Below are 24,218 nucleotides of genomic sequence, written 5' to 3' on the forward strand. Positions count from 1 at the left end.
CCAATTCCAAATTATCTCATCCATCCTCATCTTAGGTAATTACTTCATAACCTACAAATTATTCCATTTAAATGGAGATTAATTGGCTAATTAATGGATTAATTCCTAATTACTCCATTAATCACCAATTAAATCACCAATTTTCACACAAAAAAACCCTCTAAGGCCCGGCCACCTCCATTGCCTATATATATGACCCCATTTTTTCTAAAAAAGGGGTTCCACTCTTGCAAAATTCTCAAAAACTGTCCAAATATTTTTCTCTCTAAATTCTAACTTTGGCATCAGAGGTTCTTCGGCCAAAGCCCCTCCTCATTCATCGTGGGCGCGTGAGGCTCTTGGCCTTGACCTAAAATGTTAATTGTTTTGTAGGTGCAATTTTGTCCAAGAAAAAGAAGCCGGAAATTTACTTCCACAGGTATGGGGGCTTCTTTCGCTTAACTACTTAAGCTTAATTAGGACAGATTTTTTGTGCTGTTGAAGTAATGAGACAAAACACAATAATCAGATCGTACCAAACTTATATATTATGTAACTGCAAGTTTGTCCATTAAGAGGAAAAACACCAAATATACTAATCAACTGCATGCTTGCAGGTTTATATATAAATCCAAAATAAGAATGAAATCAGAAGCAGAGCCAGCTTGTCATAGAACATATTACTATTTATTAAAAAAAAAAACAAACAAAAATCTGAACTAATTAGGTAGAAATGAGAAACAGAAATGTAAGCAAGTGATTATACGCAATACATGAGGCATGTACATCTTTCTTGTCCTGAATTCGGTGACGAAAACATAATGCAATTTGGTGGTTCTTGAATGTCCAGATAGAAGCGAAAACTTGCACTCTCATCTCCTGATCATCAAAATGTATTTTCACACACCTCAAATCAACAAGTAATCTTCACAAAAACTAATACAACCCAATCATGTTTTCAATTCCAAATTTTTCCAGGCATTCAAATGAAAGTGGTGGAATGAAGAGTAAAATTAGTACCTTTGCCAGACCCAAAATGGCCATAAAGGTCTGAAAAACCACACGCCAATCATACGAAAATAGAATTGACAAACAATACCAAACACAATTAAACCCACATTCTAGTTCGGCCACAATTCAACTTCACCCCAAATTAGATCAACAAAAAAGAAACAGGGAAAAACCCAAATGCAATAGGAGAGAAAAAGAGGAGAGAGAGAATGTTTCATTTTCTTTGCAATTTGAACAATTGTTATTTTCAATCAAACTAGTCGGACATATATGTCGTTCTCAATAATTGAGGTATTTTTATACAACTTGGTTCTTAATTATCATGGACATATATGTCGTTCAAAATCATTGAGGTATTTTTATACAAATTGGTTCTTAATTATAATAGTTATCATGGACGCATGGTATTAGTCTTTTACACACAAAAAAGCAAGTGCCTCATGACTTGGGAAATTGTTAAGTACCTATCAAATTAATCATTTGGAAACAATACGGTGCTTCCCAATCTAAAGAGTTGCTTCCAAATCTAAAGAGTTAATGACAATGAAGCAGTAGATTAGTGAATGGTTAATTATGATTTCTATAGGGTCCAAAGAAAACTTATCAATGATGGTGAATCAATATGAAAGTAGCTCTAGATTAGTATCACAACTGTGGAGCCAAAAATATTCATTAGGCGACACGTGGACTTTTGGACAAAAGATGACAAAAATACCCTCGAGGCATACCGGGATTCCTACGCGCGAGCAGCGGGCAATCATCTTTCAACTAAATCAAAAGTACCCAAAATAGGTAACAATTTAAAGCCTATTTCATCAAATCATTTCTATAAGGTAATTCCCAAAAATCTAATTTATTCTATATACTTTATATTCCATTATTTAGCTAATAAATTAGCTAAATGGTATTTTCCTTTCATATTTTCTAAAATTGACTAATTAAGGGATTAATTACCTAATCAATCCCTTAATTGTCAACTAAACCTCCAAATTATAACCAAAAACCCACTAGGGCTGGCCATGCCCTTTATTTCCTGTTTGTTGCTGCCATTTTCTCCCCCTTTTTATGACATTCAAATAGCTAGTTAATTAGGTTATTACTAATTGCTAATTAACTAGCCAATTATTTCCATAACTCCCCAAAATAACTAGCCCATTATCTCCATAACCCCCCAAAATAAATCATCCTTTCCTCTCCTATAAATTGGGTACCATTTTCACAAAACACTAATTCCAATACTCATGCAAAAATCCCAAAATTCTCTAAACACTATTTCTCTCTAAATTCTAACTTTGGCATCGGAGGTTCTTTGGCCAAAGCCCCCCCATTCATCGTGGGCGCGTGAGGCTTGTGGCCATAACCAAAGGTGTTATTTATTTTGTAGGTGCAATTTTGTCCAAGATCAAGGAGGAAGAAATTTGCATCCACAAATTGGTGCTTTCATTGAGAGTTGAAATCCATACTCGTAAAAGACTCTCGCACAAAAAGGTTTTTTCTTTGTTTTCTAGTCCATTTGAATATTTTTCGTACGTTCTTATTTATAGAATTTTTCACTTACAAAGGTTCTTTGATAAAACGTATAAGAAAAATATAATGGCTAGAAATTTAGAAAATTCCACAAGTGAAAATTCTAATATTCAAGAAATGGAATTGCGGAGATCCGTGAGGCAAAATGCAACAATGAGGGGAGCGGCATCATCACCACGAGTTTCCACCATGGGAACCACCGTGGTGGCTACCTCGGTAGCCACCCGCGGCGAGGTCCATGGTGCCTTCGCCACACCCACCATGGGAACCACCGCGGTGGCTACTTCGGTAACCACTTGTGGCGAGGTCCATGGAACCTTCACCACGGCCCGAGCCGTGCCATCCAAGGTTCACGGTACCAAGACCATGATCCAAGCCGTGCCATCCAAGTTTATGTGGACCCAAGCCCAAGCCTCGCATTCACATGCACCGCGCATTGAGCAGCATGCTCCCGTGATCCAACCTGCTCTTGTAGCCCAGCCTGCTCCAACGATCCAGCCTGCCCCAGTGATCCAGCCTGCCCCCGCAGCCCAGCCTGCTCTCATGGTTTCCCAAGCTGCCCAAGTCGGCCCGAGACAATCTCAACCATCCGGACCAATCATCGAGGCTGAGGCGTTTGCACCACATTTCTCCGCAAATTTGACATTCCCCAACTCAAATCTCGCACTTGGAGTAAACCACCCTTTTATTGTTCAAGGAGGTGCATTCCATCCAAGTTCTTCCAATCCGAATGGTGAACAAAACTTGTCCCGACAAGTCATAGAATTGACGAGCGCCCTTGCACAACAAACTACCTTGGTAAACCAACTTTTGCAACGCACTGAGATGCAACGCGCCCACAATGAAGTTTCCCGAAGTAGAACAAGGGTAGACAAGGAGCCTTTTAAGCAGCGACTTGGAAAGCAGCCGTTCAACCCATCACAAGTCGAGCATTCAGACAGTGCACACTCTCGATTGGGCCCCCGAAATAGCGTATACTTCCGTCTTAGCGCGCGGAGGAGCGTGCACTCTCGATTAGGCCCACGAGCAAGTATACATTCACGGTTGGGGCCACGCTTTGATAATCAACATGGGCAGCCTTCCAGGCAAAGCATTCATTCGCGATTAGGCTCACAAGGAGTATCCTCCACATTACATCGGAGCGGGCAGCCTGACAAACGGAAGGAAACAATCGTTCAATCCGGCTCTAGTTCCACCGGTAGCCTACAAAGAAATCCCTCGCTTGCTAGGAATCTATCTCATACATTGCAGCCATGGCATAGACGAGCCGAGCGAGAAGAATGGCAGCCTAGACCGGTAGATAAAGACCAAGGGCAGCCGAAGACTCCGCTACCCCAACAAAAGCTGATCCAAGAAGAGGTAGAAAGGCTTTTCAATGAACGGATGCGTGATTTTCGACGCAACGAAATGGTTGATGAAGCACTAAGGCGAGATATGACCAACATAAGTAGGTCACCTTTCACGGATGAGATCGAGCAGGCAAAGCCTCCACGCAAGTTTAGCATGCCGCACTTCATATCTTTCAAAGGAGACGGAGATCCCGAAAGACACTTGAAGCATTACCGAAGTGCAATGGTCCTTTATCGGAATAATGACGCCCTTATGTGCAAAATATTCGCCACTACTTTACAAGGCGAGGCACAAGATTGGTTTCATACCTTGCCGGCACGATCCATCCAGAATTTTGATGATCTTTCCTTGGTTTTCACCAAAGAATACTCATCTTATCGTTCGATCAAGAAAAAGTCCGATCACCTGTTCAACGTAAAGAAAAACCCAAAAGAGTCACTTCGCGATTACGTGAAGAGATTCAAAGCGGAGAAGGTGAAGATCGTCGGATGCGACAACTCGATAGCAAGTGCAGCCTTCCAAAAAGGACTACCAGCAAACCACCCACTGTTTGGAGAAATGATCATGAAAGAAGACCTAACTCTAGCAGATTCCTTTGCTCTGGCGGAGAAGCATGCACTTTGGGACGAGGCTCGACAAGCAGAAAAGGCTCCCGAACAGCCTCGAAAAGAGTTAGCAGCGGCTCAAAAGAAGGATGAAAAGCAACCCAACAAGGGCAGGCAGGAGGTCAAGCGCAGGGACCGACCCACGACCAAAGAAGGCCCGATGACCAATAACTATTCTAAGTTCTCAATTCCGATTCATCAGATCCTTCGTGACATCAAGAATGAACCATGGTTCAAGTTGCCGAAACAGTCAAAAGGAGATACTTCCAAGTTGGACCACACAAAGTATTGCGCATTCCACCGAAGTTCTGGTCACACAACCAACGACTGCTACACTTGGAATAACTACCTAGAGAAACTCGTGAAAGAAGGCAAAGTCGATAGATATTTGGACAAGCCAGCTGAGTAGCCTAAAAGGAATGCAGACGGAGATGAGGAGCCATCAACTAAGACGATTCGAATCAATGGCATTTTCGCTGAATCCGAGCACTTAGGGGCCGCTAATAACTCCAAAAAGAGGAAGATCCAGCAGGCTTTACTAATCTCACAAGTTCAAACAGTCGATACCCAACCTGGACCTATCATTGGCTTCACGGAGCAGGATGCAGAAGGAGTCGACTTCCCACACGACGATGCGTTAGTAGTATCTGTCCAACTAGCCCATGCTATAGTCGACAGGATGATGGTTGACAATGGAAGTGCAGTCAACCTACTTCAACTTTCGGTCATTCAGAAGATGGGCCTGGAAAGTACAATCATACGCCGGCCAGAGGTACTTACTGGATGTTGGAAATGTGCCCTAAAGCCAATCATGTGATGATACTTTACGGACATTTCACATGTTAAACTAATCTAGTTTAACATATAAAGGGCATAGATTATTGTTTGAGCCGTCTCATATAAATGTTATATGCTTAAACGATAAAGTCCAAGGAATTTGTGATTGAGAGAATGTAATCTAATGAAGTTAGATTCTTGAGACCATTCTTTCGTAGACACATCCTAAACGTTCCTGATCATAGGATTGCCAATTGGGCATTGACAGTCCGTCAAGATCGGTACGTACTATGTCTTCTCTCAGGGAGAGTGATTAGTCTCGAATCATTGGTGTGTGTGACATCAAGACAAGTACGGTAGGTGCTCAATAGAGAATGAGTTCACTGAACGCGATCAACGAAGAGTTCTCATATTCCATGTCACATAAGAACTCATGGTTGGGATAATGCAAAGTAGTCCTTTGACCTGAGGCATCATAGTTGTCTTGTGGTTAAGACCTTGATCTTTGATTATGTCAAAGTCATCCCACCAGGAGGGTGTCCACGGCATCGTTGGGGTCAAGCCGCTTAGCTATGGAGACAAGTGAATGCGCAACAAGGGATCTCTAACCTTCAAACCGTTTGAGGGAGAATACTCTATGATATGATTTGAATCTTTGGCCAAAGTATGAATGAGATTAGGGAATGCGTTCCGAATCACATTCAAGGTAATCATATAAGCACAAGACACACATTGGATAGTAGACATGAGAAAATAAACTATCAAACCAAACAATGTGGTCAAGAGTATTAGATTAGAGAAGGACCGTATTGCATTTGTAATCTCGAACTGAATAGGTTCTCTAACCTCTTCTGATTAGCTTGGGTAACCATGATATGCTGCTAGGTGTCACTCATGGTTTGTGGAAGCCCTAAACGTGTATAATCACTAAAGGGAGAATTGAAAATAGTTTCAATTCACAATCGATGTAAAATGGTTTTAATCGCCCACTACCTCGCTAAAAAGAACCTAATGGATCGCACACCGTGAAAGGTGGAGATTGGAGATTAAACGGAAATGAGTAAGAATGATTAAATGGTTTAATCATTTATTTATGGCAAGGATTAATTAATATGTTAATTAATCAAACGAATAAGTTCGTTAAAGACTTCGGGATAGTTTTGGACCTTAAGGCCCAATGGGCTTCGAACGTCAAGCCCATTAACTTAAGTTGTATGACGATTTAATGAATGAAGATTCATTAAAGCCCAAAAGCCCAAATCCCATAAGGTGGCCGGCCATATTAGATGAATTAGGGTTGTTTGGTTATTTAGGTCACTTAAAGAAGTGACTATATAAATGACTTTATAACTAAATATTCATTAAGTGTTAAATGGGTTTATTTTGGGGGAAATGGGTGAGAATTGTCTCTCCATTTCTCTCTAAAGAGGCCAACACCTTGGAGGGTACATCTAGCAATCCTACTACTCCAAGGTCACTCATTTCTTCTACAATCGAACCTTGGTGTCGAGAATTAGAGGTTCTCAATTTTGGGAACTTGGAGAACCTATTCTTCCATCCAAATCCATGGATCTAAGAAGCAAGGAATGAAGGCCCTTATCTCTTTGGGTGATTAGCCTTTGCTTATGCAAAGAGGAATCTACAAAGGTATTAATTTCAACTCACTTATGTTTTGAGTTGATTATTGGTTCACCAATCTACTAGGCTTTGAATTTCATGGGTAAATGTTTTGTTTTTGAGTGCATGTAAGCATGATTCCGCCTTTAATTGTTAATTGCATGCTATATGATGTTGCTCAAATGAACATGTTTTTCAAAATAAATCCTTCAAGTGGTATCAGAGCCTAGGTCTAGTAGTTGGTGAATCCTTTTGTGTTTTGTAGTTCATAAGTTTGTGATCTAAAAGTTGTAATTGTTACAAGCTTTATTCTTGCTTCTTTGAAAGTAAATTTTGTTGGAAAATTTGCTATCTCAAATGTTGTAGATGTTGTTCATATGAGCATGAATATTGGAGCTAAAATTTGGTGCCATGCTTTTGGGAAAATTCGGCCAAAATCAAAGGGTGATTTTTTGGGTTCTTGTTTGACTTGTTAAAAGTGTTTTAATGTGTTCTTTGGAACCCCTAAGTACCCTAGTTTGGTTAGATGTTATTTCCCTTAAGTAAGAATGGTTTTGGAATGTTTTTGGGTGGAAAAAGTTCATGGAAAAATTTGGGTTTTTCATGGATGTTCTTCATTGTTCTTGATGTTCTTGCCAAGAACAAAAAGGTTTGGTGTATTGATTCAAAGTTTTGAATTATTTCATAAAGTATATGTGATATGTTTTTAAATGATTTATTATGTATTTAAAGTGTTAGATATTTGTATAAATGATGATTGAAATAATTGTGATTGAATTATTTCAAAACTTATCTCACATACACTTGCATGTTTTTGACAAAACTCACTAATCAACACACACTCCCACCTTATCTCTCCCTAAAACCGGCCACTCCCTCAAAGGGAGTACTTTTGGGGCTTTTATGCAATTACATAAAGTTTTGATACTTTTGTGTATTTGCACTTTGGCCCAAAAGTTTACGTTTTTACGTTTAGGTCCAAAAACGCTAAAGGACAAATTGTTTTGTTCCTTTAATGATGTTTTTGCATTATTAAAAGTTTGGGTTCTAGTTGTATTTACATGAAGTTGTGACTTTTGTGTATTATACAAAGTGACCCCAAAAGTTTTTGTTATTGCAATATGGCCCAAAAGTTGAGGTTAATTGCATGATGGCCCAAATAGGATGAGAACAAAATTGTTTTGTCTCTTTAAATGAGAATTGGATTTTCATTTTGTTTAGCTCCATTTAAATCAATTTTATGGATACAAAAACCAAATGAAAATGTTGCATTCATTAATTAGTTAAAGTGTTAATTAATTAAAGGGTGACTATGAACCTAAGCCTAATATAATTGAGCTATGTGAAAGGCGTTTCAAATTTGTTTGAACCATGGGAATGTGTAGATTAGATTTTGGTTGTAATTTGATTTGATCAAATGTTGTAAAAGGGCTTAAGCTCTTCTTTACTTTAAAGTAATTTGTTATATGCAAATGTTGTAATGAGCATAAGCTCACCTTTACTTTGAAGTACTTCTTTCTTGCTTTATACGATATGCATGAAAATGAAGTAGTTGGGTCCAACGCCCCTAAGACAACACGCCTTAATGTGATTAAACGCGTAACTAAAATCAATCACCATTCCTAGACCGAGGTTCAACACAAGGCTCGTGTTGAATCTAAACAAAGGTTCATAATCATCCTTAGGCCCTAAGGCAACTATGTAGTCCATCAAATGAATGCAAAGTTTATGTTAGTAGTATCATATACTCTTGCTTTAAAAATCGTTTTAAAAGCATAGTGGGAGTATTATGTACAACTAAAACAAAGGGATGGACCAATAGTTGTAATAGGACCAAAATAGTTTTAATAGAGATTAAAGTGTATGTTTATATGTGATGAGACACAAAACCCTCAACCAAACCAATATTAAGTTGATAAGCGGAGAGTGCTTTGAACACTCTTTCGTGGCCTTCCACCGTGGTAGGCTCCGATCGTTTGTGACTCGTACACCGGCTTCACCCTATAATGGGGGAGTACAAAGTGCGTGCTTACACTCAGGAGGAGTTCTATATACATACATGATGAAGTGAGGTAGGCAACGAGTTTAGCCAACATGATATAATTCTGAGGCTATGCTTGAACACCTACACGAACTAGGCATGGTGGGAATGACTTAACTAAGTACAATGACGCCAACATGATATAATTCTGAGGCATCATTTTCTAGAGGCCAAACTAGATGGGTACTTGCAAGAGGTTGTTGCAAATGAGTAAGCGTACTCTCTCATTATTATTAACGCTAGCCAACATGATATAATTCTGAGGTGGGCTTGGTAGTAGTGAGCCTCCCATAACCTACTAGGAGTTTCATCCAAAACTCTCGAATTCCAATGAGGGATATGGAATTTGCCAAAAATAGTGGGTGGTGCTATTTTGATTTAAAGACCCGAATCAAATGGCTTAAAATCAATCAATTTATATTCGTTATGTATTTGATTACCAATATATTTGCAAACGCTATCCACCACTTGACAAATAAAAACCGAACGTTTAGTTTACGGACTTAGGTACCACAATCCCAAAGAATGTCTTAAAAGGATTGCATATGTATCTAAGTAGTCTCATCCTCACAATCTTACTATTGATAATGTATCATTAGAAGAATATGTTAGAAAAGGTCTATCATAAAGAGGACAACACTTTTAATGTCATGATTCTTCAATTACAATTTGTTGTATGAAGAAATAGGAGTTGCTTTGAACAACTCTTAGTCAATGCAAACACTTAGTGCTTGTTTCTTTGTTACATGAACAAGGAACTTGAGAAGAAAGCACAAAGGCATGAACACTTTATGTGCCATGTTTCTTCACTTACAAATTGTTGTATGAAGAAATGAGAGTTGCCTTGTACAACTCTTGAAGGTTTGTAATTATGTTTAGAACATAATGGTTGGTTGACAAAAATAGTCCATTAACATGGACTTATGATGATTTTGAATCATTGAATGTTGAAGTGATAAATCACTTAACGAGACGGAAACTAGGCAAGGACTTCACCTTTGTGTCCCTATCCTAATGGTTTACTAAGTTTATTGTAAACTATGTAGTGAACAATAACCACATGCTCTCCAAAATTGTTTGATGTGTATAACACAATTGAAAGAGGTTTCAAGAGAGATAGTGGGAGTTTAAGGACCATGTCTAATGTAGTCAAAGGTGAAAGTCAGATAAAGAAGATAAATAACTCCAAGGGAACAAACTTTCTTTATGAAAGGATGGACATTGGAAGGGGTATTTGCAAGAAATGTCTTGCAAGTGTCAAGAACACACCTTTCGAAGGTGTTGTAAAATGTTCTTGAAAAGTTCAAAACAGTTGGTTCTTCTACTTGAATGCATGATTCCGTATTAGTAACAAAGCTTTACAATCGTTGTAAAAGTGTGACTAATAAGAAGTAGAAGATATATGAGAGAAGAGAAGGTGCTTCACATTCGGAAACGTGAATCAAATGTAGATCTCTGCGAAAGCAGATGGTACTTACTTCCTCATATGAACTACCAAAGAAATTGGAAAAACATAGATTGTCTTTATATTCCAATTTTAAGGAACTAAATTCCGTCACTATGTGAAATGGATAAATGTTTTGTTTGACAAAACAATGTTCTTTATTAATCAATGATTGGATTATGGTAATCTAATTAATTATCTCTATAATAGAGATAATATGGTAGTGTTAACTGTTTAGAAAATAATGATGCTTAAAACCCAAAAGGTTGCAAGGTAGTGACTAATCCCAACTAAAGTTGTGATACCTCTAAAACATAAATTACGAGTTGGTGAAATATGGATGCTTTGGATCATTAGGTCCGGATCCAATACCTTCTTGTTAAAATTGTATGGAGGCGAAATGTTCGAATCTTTATTCTTTTGGAAAGAAGAAAGAATCACAAAGTTGTTGAGGGTAATTCACTTAAATGTTAGTGGCACTTGTCCACAAACATAATATTACTCATGTTGAATAACATTCACCGAAGATCACTCTCGGTTGGACTATAGTTTATTTTGAATAAACACAAGTCCGAATACTTTGCAAAATGTTTCAAAGAATTCAAGTAATGTAAGTTGATGAGTAAGACATCTAAAGTATTTACCTCCTTAGATTTGATCCAAGGAAAGGTAACACTTTAGATGAGTTTCCTTGAAAGATATCAAGGAAAATAGCATCATAAGATAATATATTTCTCCATTAGGAGAAGAACGAACAAGAATAAGATTTAGTTCGTTAGATATTATCAATTACCCATATATAGGATATATACTTCTAAAACAATATGATTGTCAATGAGAAGATCTTCCAATATTTTCATGACTCCATAAGATGTAGTTGGAAAAGAAAGACAAATCTTAAGCATGTTAAAGATTTGGGGTTGTGTGCTAACAAGCAATATTTGTTTGATAACAATCTTGTAGGATATCCTTAAAATAACTTTTGGATATCGCTTCTATAAACCAACTAACAAATGTTGTTTTGTTGGGTAGTTCATTGTAATTCTACAATGTGATTTGCCTAAAAGCAAATGAACGAGAGATAGAACTCGAAGAATGGGTTCTTTGAGAAACAAGAAAGTAATCAACAAATATAACAACCTAGTTCCTATACCACAAGCTCCAAGGTAGTCGATAAGGATTTATAAACCGTCTCAGTTGAATGGTTTTGAACTTTATGACTATGTCATAGAGTTGCACCTCTTAATTCGAAAGAAATAAGAATGAAAATCCTTATGACTACATTGAGTGCATATACGATATATACTCAAGGAAATGGTAAAGTACCATTTGACTCGAAATAATGAAACCTTCAAAGCTAATTGGTAGCTTAAGGTGACTACAATCAAATAGAATGGTTGACTTTAAAGGAACCATTTTTGACGTAGTCTTAGTTTCAATAAATTCGAAGATTGCTAGCTACAACTAAATGGTGATTCAATGTTTGGACATAATATGGGTTTCCGAAACCATTATTAAGATAGTCTTGATAATATATGTCTAAAACTATAAATCACAAGACATGTAAGTTGTAGAGATCCATCCATCATGGATCTTAGCAAGTTAGTGGGAGCTATTTGCATTTTATGAGAAAAAGGATCAAATCGTTTGATTTCTCATAAAGATGTAAATGAATCTTTTGTTTACTAGGTTTACAAAAGATTAGTGGGAGTTAATCATGTTCCTAAAAATTTAAATATATATGATATATTAATTTTGGAAATGAAAAGAATACTTCTTCGTTAAAGTTATGACTTTAATACATTATATGAAGATAGAATGTATATGGGAGATATAGTCTATATACATGGGATGGAAATCTATAATGATATATTTCATGATATAATTGGATTATATCAATCCCTAATAATAGACAATGGATGCTAGGAAGTTTCTCATATGATGATAAACTTCAATATGAAGGACGATTCTAGTGAGACTAGCAAGTTGCCCTTCTCAAAGGGAACGTGCCCCTTTGACTCCCAAAGAAATAATGCGTAAATAGAATCCTTTATGCATACGCAGAAAGGTGATTTATGTATTTCATATTGTATGAAAAACATTGATATGAGTTGTACCTAGAACGGTACAAGACGATATCAGTGCAAGCCCAGGATCAGAACCATGGCAACTGTCAAGTGAGTCCTTAAGTATTTAAGAAATACTAAAGGATAAATTCCTCAAAGATCGAGGAAGAATTAGAGTAACGTAATGGAAGCGTAAATGTATTAGATTATGAATCTAATCCATCATTGGATGTTTCTTCATTATGAATGAAGAGATAAACGAATATCTTTTTATTATGAATAAAGAGATATTTGGATGGAAACATTAAAGTAATGACTTTAGTGTGTTCCGTTATGAATGCAAGATATATTGCCATATAGAAGTTTACAACAATGTTGTTTGGATGGGAAAGTTCATTTATGAACTCTCTATTCGGTTCCAACCAGAAAGTGTATGACACTAATGGGGCGATAGCTCAAGCCTGGGAATCAAGGTCTCATCAAGATCCGAACTCAAATGAGAGACTGAACCACATGATTGAGAATCATGTATAATGGTGACGTCGTTATTCTCAAGGTTGCTTCTATGGATAACACATATAGATATCCACTGTCTAGGCCTACTATTCAGCCATTTATGAAATGACTACAAAAGAGGTATCATCAAGATGACCAAGCTGATTGGCTCTAGTGCAAGTGGGAGATTGTTGGAAATGTGCCCTAAAGCCAATCATGTGATGATACTTTACGGACATTTCACATGTTAAACTAATCTAGTTTAACATATAAAGGGCATAGATTATTGTTTGAGCCGTCTCATATAAATGTTATATGCTTAAACGATAAAGTCCAAGGAATTTGTGATTGAGAGAATGTAATCTAATGAAGTTAGATTCTTGAGACCATTCTTTCGTAGACACATCCTAAACGTTCCTGATCATAGGATTGCCAATTGGGCATTGACAGTCCGTCAAGATCGGTACGTACTATGTCTTCTCTCAGGGAGAGTGATTAGTCTCGAATCATTGGTGTGTGTGACATCAAGACAAGTACGGTAGGTGCTCAATAGAGAATGAGTTCACTGAACGCGATCAACGAAGAGTTCTCATATTCCATGTCACATAAGAACTCATGGTTGGGATAATGCAAAGTAGTCCTTTGACCTGAGGCATCATAGTTGTCTTGTGGTTAAGACCTTGATCTTTGATTATGTCAAAGTCATCCCACCAGGAGGGTGTCCACGGCATCGTTGGGGTCAAGCCGCTTAGCTATGGAGACAAGTGAATGCGCAACAAGGGATCTCTAACCTTCAAACCGTTTGAGGGAGAATACTCTATGATATGATTTGAATCTTTGGCCAAAGTATGAATGAGATTAGGGAATGCGTTCCGAATCACATTCAAGGTAATCATATAAGCACAAGACACACATTGGATAGTAGACATGAGAAAATAAACTATCAAACCAAACAATGTGGTCAAGAGTATTAGATTAGAGAAGGACCGTATTGCATTTGTAATCTCGAACTGAATAGGTTCTCTAACCTCTTCTGATTAGCTTGGGTAACCATGATATGCTGCTAGGTGTCACTCATGGTTTGTGGAAGCCCTAAACGTGTATAATCACTAAAGGGAGAATTGAAAATAGTTTCAATTCACAATCGATGTAAAATGGTTTTAATCGCCCACTACCTCGCTAAAAAGAACCTAATGGATCGCACACCGTGAAAGGTGGAGATTGGAGATTAAACGGAAATGAGTAAGAATGATTAAATGGTTTAATCATTTATTTATGGCAAGGATTAATTAATATGTTAATTAATCAAACGAATAAGTTCGTTAAAGACTTCGGGATAGTTTTGGACCTTAAGGCCCAATGGGCTTCGAACGTCAAGCCCATTAACTTAAGTTGTATGACGATTTAATGAATGAAGATTCATTAAAGCCCAAAAGCCCAAATCCCATAAGGTGGCCGGCCATATTAGATGAATTAGGGTTGTTTGGTTATTTAGGTCACTTAAAGAAGTGACTATATAAATGACTTTATAACTAAATATTCATTAAGTGTTAAATGGGTTTATTTTGGGGGAAATGGGTGAGAATTGTCTCTCCATTTCTCTCTAAAGAGGCCAACACCTTGGAGGGTACATCTAGCAATCCTACTACTCCAAGGTCACTCATTTCTTCTACAATCGAACCTTGGTGTCGAGAATTAGAGGTTCTCAATTTTGGGAACTTGGAGAACCTATTCTTCCATCCAAATCCATGGATCTAAGAAGCAAGGAATGAAGGCCCTTATCTCTTTGGGTGATTAGCCTTTGCTTATGCAAAGAGGAATCTACAAAGGTATTAATTTCAACTCACTTATGTTTTGAGTTGATTATTGGTTCACCAATCTACTAGGCTTTGAATTTCATGGGTAAATGTTTTGTTTTTGAGTGCATGTAAGCATGATTCCGCCTTTAATTGTTAATTGCATGCTATATGATGTTGCTCAAATGAACATGTTTTTCAAAATAAATCCTTCACTGGATTCAACGGACACACCTCAACTGCCATCGGCCATATCACACTTGACGTAAAAACACCTCCAGTCGTCTCAAAGCAAACATTCACAATCGTAAGTGACCCATCTCCCTACAATGGGATTCTTGGGAGACCTTGGTTGATCAAGCTGGATGCCGTCACTTCCGTCAAGTATCAAAAAATCCGATTTCGCATCCCAGGAGGAGGAGTCGGAGAGATCAAATCTGACCAGGTTTCATCTCGACGATGCACTGTGCAAATGTTGAAAGAATAAAAAAAGAAGACCTTTACCCCCGTAAAGGTTACCGAAGTCCAAAAGGGTAAAGAAATTACCAAATAGCAATTACAGCAGGTGGATCGAGAAGATGGCGCCCAAGCAGACAAGATAGGATGGAAACCCGAAGAGGACATCGAAGACATCATTCTTGATCCCCAATAGCCGGAAAAGACGGCTAAAATTGGCTCACGACTAAGCCCAGACGAGAAGGAAGAACTCACAATTTTCCTTACGAAAAACCGAGATATCTTCGCATGGTCACCATCCGACATGCCCGGTATTGATCCCAAAGTGGCCTGCCACAAGCTGCACGTCGATCCAACTGCCAAACCGGTAATTCAAAAAAGAAGACATTTCGCACCCGAACGAGTAGCGATCATCGAGGCAGAAATCGACAAACTATTGAAGGCCGGATTCATAGAAGAGGTAGCACATTCGGCATGGCTTGCTAATGTCGTACTAGTCATGAAGAAAGAGAATGGCAAATGGAAGGTTTGCGTAGACTACACCGACCTCAACAAAGCATGCCCAAAAGACCATTATCCTGTCCCCCGGATTGATCTATTAGTAGATTCAACTTCTGGAAACCAGTTGCTTAGTTTCTTAGACGCATACTCCGGCTACAACCAAATAGCCATGCATGAGCCCGACAAAGAGAAAACTGCGTTCGTGATAGAGCGAGGCACTTACTGTTACAAGGTCATGCCCTTTGGCCTCAAGAACGCGGGAGCCACTTACCAAAGGCTAGTAAATATGATGTTCAAAAAGAAAATTGGGGTAACCATGGAGGTCTATGTCGACAATATCATGGTAAAGGGCAAGCAGCGGTCAGATCACATTCGTAATTTAGCAGAAACTTTCAATATCCTTGAAAGGTACAAGATGAATCTCAACCCCACCAAGTGCACATTTGGAGTATCTTCAGGCCGATTCTTAGGGTACTTAGTAACCCAACGAGGAATTGAAGCACATCCCAAGCAAATCCAAGCAATCATAGAGATGAAATCTCCAACTACCTTGAAGGAGATCCAAAGCTTGACCGGACGAGCAGCCGCCCTCAATCGCTTCCTCTCACGATCCACCGATCGATGCAAACCTTTTTTCAAAGCTATCAAGAGGGCACAAAGAGACAAATGGGATGAAGAATGCGAAAAAGCTTTCCAAGACTTGAAGAATTATCTCACATCACCTCCCTTACTATCCAAGCCAGAAGCAATAGAGGATTTATACATTTATTTGGCAGTTTCCGAGGTAGCAGTGAGCTCTGCTCTCATACGAGAAGAGATGGGGGCCCAACTGCCGGTATTCTACACTTCTAAAGCTCTTCTCAATGTAGAAACAAGATATCCAAAGATCGAAAAATTAATTTTGGAGTTAGTTGTTGCGACTCGGAAGCTCAGACCATACTTTCAAGCTCATACAGTCATTGTTATGACTCAATATCCCTTACGATCAATATTACATGGTCCAGACGCTTCTCAACGAGTGATGAAATGGGCATTGGAACTTGGCCAATATGGTTTAGTTTTCCAACCTCGCACAGCGATAAAGGCCCAAGCCTTGGCAGACTTCGTGGCGGAATTCACACCTAGCCTAGGCAACGCAACAATGCGGCCCAACGACGCCCCAGAAGCAGCCGAGAGTACCTTAGCCACACTTACTCCATCCAATAAAGATTTTTGGAACTTGCATGTCGACGGAGCATCCAACTATAAAGGCTCGGGAGCAGGTGTAGTTCTTGTTACTCCAGATGGTTCAATGCTCGAGCAGGCGATCACTCTAGGTTTCAAAGCATCCAATAACGAAGTAGAGTACGAGGCTCTACTAGCAGGCCTCCGAATGGCAAAAGACTTGGCGGTGAAGAAACTCACAATTCATTCTGATTCCTAACTAATCACCAGCCAGGCTACTGGGGAATACACAGCAAAACACCCAAGGATGGCACAATACCTAGAGAAAGTACGCCAGCAGCTTGAAGCATTTCAGACTTACACTCTCACTCAAGTTCCGTGGGCAGACAATGCACATGCAGATGCACTAGCTGGTTTAGGCTCCGCCCTTGACCACCAATTCAAACGCTCTATTCTGGTAGAATATCTAGACAAGCCAAGCATAGAGATAGAGCCGATAGCCGAAGTGTCACAGGTTAGTGTAACTCCCACTTGGCAAAGTTCAATTATAGACTACTTGGTCAACGGCACATTACCCACAGAAAGATTGGAGTCAAGGAAGCTCCAAATTAAGTCGGCATACTACTATATGTTGAATGGCATTCTAGTCCGAAGATCCTACACCGGACCACATTTCCGCTGCCTAGCACCTCCCGATGACTTGAAGGTTCTAAGCTCAATCCACGAAGGCGTTTGTGGGAATCACTCTGGAGGCCGATCCTTAGCCCAAAAGGTTCTTAACGCAGGCTATTACTGGCCTACCATGCACCAAGATGCTAAGGAATTAGTACAAAAGTGCGACCGCTGCCAACGCTACAAACCAGTACCAGCACTACCCGCCAGTGAGCTACACCCGCAAACGAGTCCTTGGCCATTCATGCAATGGGCAATCGACCTGGTAGGACCTATGCCGCCTGCTACGGGGGGCAGATGCATGATGATCGTGGCAACCGACTATTTCACCAAATGGGTAAAAGCAGAACCCATGATGACCACGACTCAGACGGACATAGAGCGTTTTATATGGAGGAACATCATTTGCCGATTTGGCATCCCTCAGTCCATCGTCACTGACAACGGCCCTCAATTTGTGGGAAAAGATTTGGCAAAGTTCTTCCAAAAATACGGCATCAAACAACACATGTCCACACCAAGATATCCTCAAGGCAATGGGCAGGCCGAAGCATCTAACAAGACGATCCTCGACTGCCTCAAGAAATCCCTCACAGACAAAAAGGGAAAATGGCCAGATGAGCTCCCGGGATGTTTATGGGCATATCGTACCACCAAAAGACGAGCAACCGGTGAAACTCCTTTTTCTTTGGCGTTTGGTTCGGAAGCAATCATTCCTCCCAACATCATCATGCTAAGCATCAACACTCTATTGCCAAGCGTTGAGTAGAACAGTAAAGAGATGGCCACAGATTTAGATCTGGCAGAAGAGAGGCGCGAACAAACCATCACCCGCATCGCAGCCTACCAGCAGCAGCTCATTTCCAGCTACAATAAAAGGGCCAAGATCCGGCAGTTCCAACCCGGAGACCTAATCCTAAGAAAGGCCTTCATCACTACCCGCAGAAAAGGCTCGAAAAAAATGGACCCCATCTGGGAAGGTCCTTACAAGATCAGCAGAGTAGGCGGCAATGGTAGTTATACACTTGCTACCATGAATGATAAAGAGATCGAGAAGCAATGGAACGCCTACAATTTGAGGAAATACCATGTGTGACTTCACACTATATCAAGACCCGAAGACTCGAGCAGCTCAACGGGCACCACCTCGTAAACCGAGGACTATCCAATCATCATGCAGTTTTTGCAGCCAAGTTATTTGCTCATTTTATTCATTTTTCAATAAAGAATTCAAAAGTAATTTGTAACTTGGTCTTATTATATGTCTACAACAACTTATCTTTTTCTGCACTTCAAAAGAAGATTGCACCCCCCGAGGGACCAACTGTGCTCTCCAAGGCGGGAGGATAAGCTCAACACTCCGAATATCCAGACGTGGATGAGCTTGGCTGCCCTAGTATAACTAGGTGCATGATGGCTTGTGCCGGGATTCCTAGAAGTAGCCACAATGGTCTGTTTTAAGGCTTAGCTAGTTGAAGGATTATGGGTCTATCGGCTTAATCCGCAGGGAACCGGGCCCTAGAGACGGAAGGGGCACATTATGCAGCACACCCAATGGGCGGCTGCCCTGGAAACCTAAAGCTGCTACCGAGTGCACTAAGGTAGCCTACGGATTTCTAGAAGATTGCCTACGGCTTGCCCTTCGAGCAGTAGAACCACGCTAAACTTATGCAACCGCACATTGTTGTGAAAGGTTAAACAAGTTAGCATGCACATGCGAAGATTTTATCCACTGCCGACATGCTACGTAGTCGATAAGCTTCACCTCTACCAAACGCAGAATAACCTACACCAAATCCTAAAGTGTTGTGAAACTTGCTACACAGCCTACGGAATTGGAAAAAGCCAAGATTAAATAGCCAAGTGGTTACGCGGATTCGTCTGCTTCTGTAAGTAAGGCATCCGGCTGCCAACCCTATGGTTAACAGCTTTGCAAAAGTTCTACATCAACACCTACGGCTGCATAGGCTATGTGGGCTTGTCTGCTTATAGAAAAGTAGCACGCCTGCCACTGGCCTATAAGGTCTAAAGGTTAGGGTAAAAATAAAAAAATATAAAAAAAAAAATAAAAAAAAACAAGGATGAGAAAAGCAAAAGAAGCAAGTTTATTAAATTTTATAGCAAAATTGATAAACAACAAGCAAATACCGAAGGAGTTCAAGCAAAAGCAACAAAGGAAAGAAATGGAAATCCTAAAAACTACCTAGAAGACTACTCTTCAGTAGTTTGGACATCTCCCAACTGCTCGGTCGTTACACCTTCAGCAGCCTTGGTGTTTTCAGTAGCAGCATCCTCTGAATCTTTACCCTCGACTGCTCTAGCCTGGGTATCAACTCCTCCAGCTATTTCACCGATAGAAGACTTAAAGGTAAAAGTGAGCAAGTCTTCTGGAGAAATAGAGAAGGTCTCGAAGTCTTTACCGGAAAACTCAAAGTCAGACGGCCGCCCATAGAGATGATTCTGAATAAGCGAAGCCTCGAAACCATCCTTCTCACTCTTCAACTGCTCATTCTCCTCAAGCAAGCAAGCACGAACCCGCTGCAACTCCTCAATTTCCTTCTTCAGATTGTCGTTGGTCTTCAAAACACCTTGAAGTTCCGACACTTGAGGCTCAAGCCTGTTAACAACCTTTTTGAAGTGGATCGCTTGGTTGTAAGTAGCAATCAATTCTTCATCCTTTGCATAAGCAGCGGAGCGAAATTCAGATATTGAACGCTCAAGATCTTGAATCTGAGGTATGTAACGCTCGATTTCCTTCTCTGCACTTTCATACTTTATTTGGATCGCATCAAGCCTAGTCTTCAAATCCATGATCTCCTGGCGAGCGGCCTCAAGCTGCAGAGAAATGGGGGCAGAAGTATTAGATTCCTTCAAAGCAGCAAGCTCAGATTCCAATTTCTTGATTTTTTCGGCCGAGGAGTAAGCTTTGGCAGCCATAGTTCTTGCCATCTCTTTAGCAGCCTTGGTGTCCTTTTGGTCAAGAAACATAGACTCGACTGCCAGAATTGTTGTTTTCTGCATCATGGCTAGTAGAGCAATCTTCCTATACTCGGGGGTGTGCTTTGCAAAAAGACTCGGACCAACAATCTCCTTGACGCCATCAACAAACTTGGCACATACATCCATGTCTTCAAGAAGATCTGGTTTCAAAAGTGCACAAATCTTAGCAGCTTCCCCAGAAACGGCCTTGGCGGATTCTTCAAGCCTGCCTGAACGAGCAGCTTCATTCTTATCAGCAGACGAGTTTGTTGCAGCAGCGGAAGAAGCAGTTTTTTGCGCCACTTTAGCAGACAGGGGCACCTTATCACTCTTTATAGCAGCAAGCCTCTTCAGGGGTAAGCCAGGGTTAGTCTCAGACGGACGCTTCGGCACAAACTTCGGTACCAAAGGCACGGAGGAACTTTTACGCTGAGCAATTTTTTCAGCAATCGAGCTAGCAGCCTTCGAAGCAATAGGCGTTACCGGCACAAATGTAGCAGTTCGTTCTTTCTCGCCCTTAGAGGAAGTCAAGTCAATCATAATCTTGGAAGTAGCCGGAGAATCCCCACGAGCAGTCTTCGTTTTCTTCTCAGCAGGCATCTCTTGAGCAGGCGGGGAATGTTTCTTTTTCCCACCTTCATTGATAGTAGGCTCCATCACAGTGATAGGACGAGCCATCGCGTCTGCCTTGATTCGTTGTTTTTCTTCTTTTAGGGGCAGCCCACCTTTTTCCCTACGAAGAGGACTAAGCAGCCAACGCCACTCACGATACTCGGAAAGGATACCCAGAGCGACATGTACTTTTTTCATGTCTGGAGAAACCCTAGGAGTTGAGCCAAATTCCGAATCTACAAAAAAAAAAAAAAAACGAAAGACAATCAGAAAATTGAAGAATAATTTGGCACTAAAGCAAAGCAACCGAAAAGACTAAGCAGTCTGCTTACCAGATATGAAGACCGTTGGTACACGCAGCTCGGGAGAAGAGTCAGATTCCCATTCTCCACTTATCTCCAAAGTCTCTTTGGCCCAATCATGATCTCCTTTGCTCGAATTATCAAAAAGCTTATGACGAGTTCGCAATTGTCCAACTCCATCAATACGACCTATGTCAAAGAAATACCAAAATTCGTTGGTGGTTAGTCCCAAGTCAAAAAATTGGTTCAAATTGTGGAACCCCACCATCACTCGGACCGCATTCGGGGAACATTGGGCAGGCGCACATTTCATGGAGCAGAGCACTTCTTGGAAGAAACGTGGCATAGGGAAAGTAAACCCTAACACAAAATAGTAAGGATGGAACTTGATAGCTCTCCGAGTTCGACTGCATGGTTCCCGGCTGCTACCATCCTTAACTCGCCTCACACGCACTCCAGACGGAATGGCATGCCAATACGCTTCAAGAAAATCTCTAAACAAATCGTCGGAGCTAATCTTGAGGTGAGCAGCTTTGAAGTAGCCAATCTTGCTCAAAGACCTGCCTTGACGATACAACGGGGGCACACCATCATTATTCTTGTGGCTCGAGGAAGACATGTTTGAAAATTCTGCAAAAGTACAAGGAAGATTTGTTAGAGAGTTGTTTTCAAAAAAAAAAAAAAAAAAAAAAAAGAAGAAACAGCTCTCGACAAAAAATAAAAAAAAAAAAAAAATAAAAAGGCTTAAAAGCTTAGCCGCAAAAAAAAAAAAAAAAGCCCAAAAAAGGACTTAAGGCCTTTTTTCTTTCCTAGGGCACGGGCCCAATTTAGCTGACAGGGGCAGACGCCCCCTCACTTTTTCCTTCCTCACAGCCCAGGCACAAAGGCCTAGACTGCAGTGTCAACCCACCGCATGAAGCATAGCATCCATGCCAAATTCCACGGCATGGTTTGTCCGCTCCTACTATCCACAGCAACAGTGCCGCAGTCTCTTCAACCATTGTCAAGACAATTTCAAGTTCCGAGACTCCAAAAAAAAAAAAAAAAAATTATTATTATGAAGATAAGAAAATTAAATTTTTCTTACCTAGAGGCGATGAGAAGACGAAGCACGCACCGAAAGGCGATCCTTTGCACGGGCAAGACGAAGAAGATTGCTAGAGGAGGGGGAACAAATATCCTCTAAGCTCTCTTTCTCTCTTGTAAGGTTGAATAAGTTTCTCACTAAAAAGTTGATTTAATAATCCACTTAAGGTGGACTTAAATAAGCTTTGAGGAAATTTATTTCCTTTTCCTAGAAGGATTAAATTTCCTATTAAAAGAGAGAATCAACAACAAAATGGGAAGCAATTCAGAGTTGCCTAAAGCGAGAAAATCTCTACACCAGTTGCCCTTTTTTGCAAACAGCCCAACATGTGTGGGGGCATTTGTGGAGCCAAAAATATTCATTAGGCGACACGTGGACTTTTGGACAAAAGATGACAAAAATACCCTCGAGGCATACCGGGATTCCTACGCACGAGCAGCGGGCAATCATCTTTCAACCAAATCAAAAGTGCCCAAAATAGGTAACAATTTAAAGCCTATTTCATCAAATCCTTTCTATAAGGTAATTCCCAAAAATCTAATTTATTCTATATACTTTATATTCCATTATTTAGCTAATAAATTAGCTAAATGGTATTTTCCTTTCATATTTCCTAAACTTGACTAATTAAGGGATTAATTACCTAATCAATCCCTTAATTGTCAACTAAACCTCCAAATTATAACCAAAAACCCACTAGGGCCGGCCATGCCCTTTATTTCCTGTTTGTTGCTGCCTTTTTATGACATTCAAATAGCTAGTTAATTAGGTTATTACTATTTGCTAATTAACTAGCCAATTATTTCCATAACTCCCCAAAATAACTAGCCCATTATCTCCATAACCCCCCAAAATAAATCATCCTTTCCTCTCCTATAAATTGGGTACCATTTTCACAAAACACTAATTCCAATACTCATGCAAAAATCCCAAAATTCTCTAAACACTATTTCTCTCTAAATTCTAACTTTGGCATCGGAGGTTCTTCGGCCAAAGCCCCCCCCATTCATCGTGGGCGCGTGAGGCTTGTGGCCATAACCAAAGGTGTTATTTATTTTGTAGGTGCAATTTTGTCCAAGATCAAGGAGGAAGAAATTTGCATCCACAACAACTGTTTTGTTAGTAACACAAACTAACAAAGTGTTCCAATTAAACTTCTACCACCGTCTCTCAAATGTTGAGTTTGGCATCATAAACGGAGCCTATTAATACTTCATTCTCATTAAAAACAAATCATACCGCCACTATTATCAAATAATTAACAATAACAATAACCCCTTAACACAATTGTAAACCGTACATGCTACCAAAAACAACTCAACAGTAGCAACACATGAATACCCCACATTCATACAACCTGATTAACCAAATGTAAAACCCTTTTCTCCCATTTGATATCCAACAACCTAATGCTTATTAAAAAAAAACCACCAAGAAAACACGTATAAGCATACCTTGGCAAAGGCAGTAAACGGCACAACAGAAACCGAATAGGCACCACGAATATCTCTGGGTGCTCCTAGCTTCAACCCTTAAGAGATGAGCGTGAACGAAATCACGCAGAGCATGATGTCAGCACAAATTTATCAACAGGAACATTTTATGTAATGAAACTAATATGACATCATGCAGATTAAAAATGGTGGTTGCATGCCACAGAATTTGAGGTATATATTATGCAGTGGTATGAAACTTAGTATTTCATGTACATGTCATGCAAGGATAAAGTATGCCATT

General features: G+C 39.9%; 1 long non-coding RNA gene across 1 annotated transcript; it reads right to left on the reverse strand.

The window, feature by feature from the left end:
* Positions 1-504: 504 nt before the first annotated feature.
* Positions 505-24,218, reverse strand: LOC126587559 (uncharacterized). The gene is made up of 2 exons (XR_007611122.1): positions 23,936-24,218; positions 505-1,029 (listed from the first exon to the last, which is right to left on the reverse strand). It is a non-coding gene; the product is annotated as an uncharacterized LOC126587559 (long non-coding RNA).

Source organism: Malus sylvestris, chromosome 10, assembly GCF_916048215.2.
Source record: "Malus sylvestris chromosome 10, drMalSylv7.2, whole genome shotgun sequence".
In the NCBI taxonomy this organism is placed as follows: domain Eukaryota; kingdom Viridiplantae; phylum Streptophyta; class Magnoliopsida; order Rosales; family Rosaceae; genus Malus; species Malus sylvestris.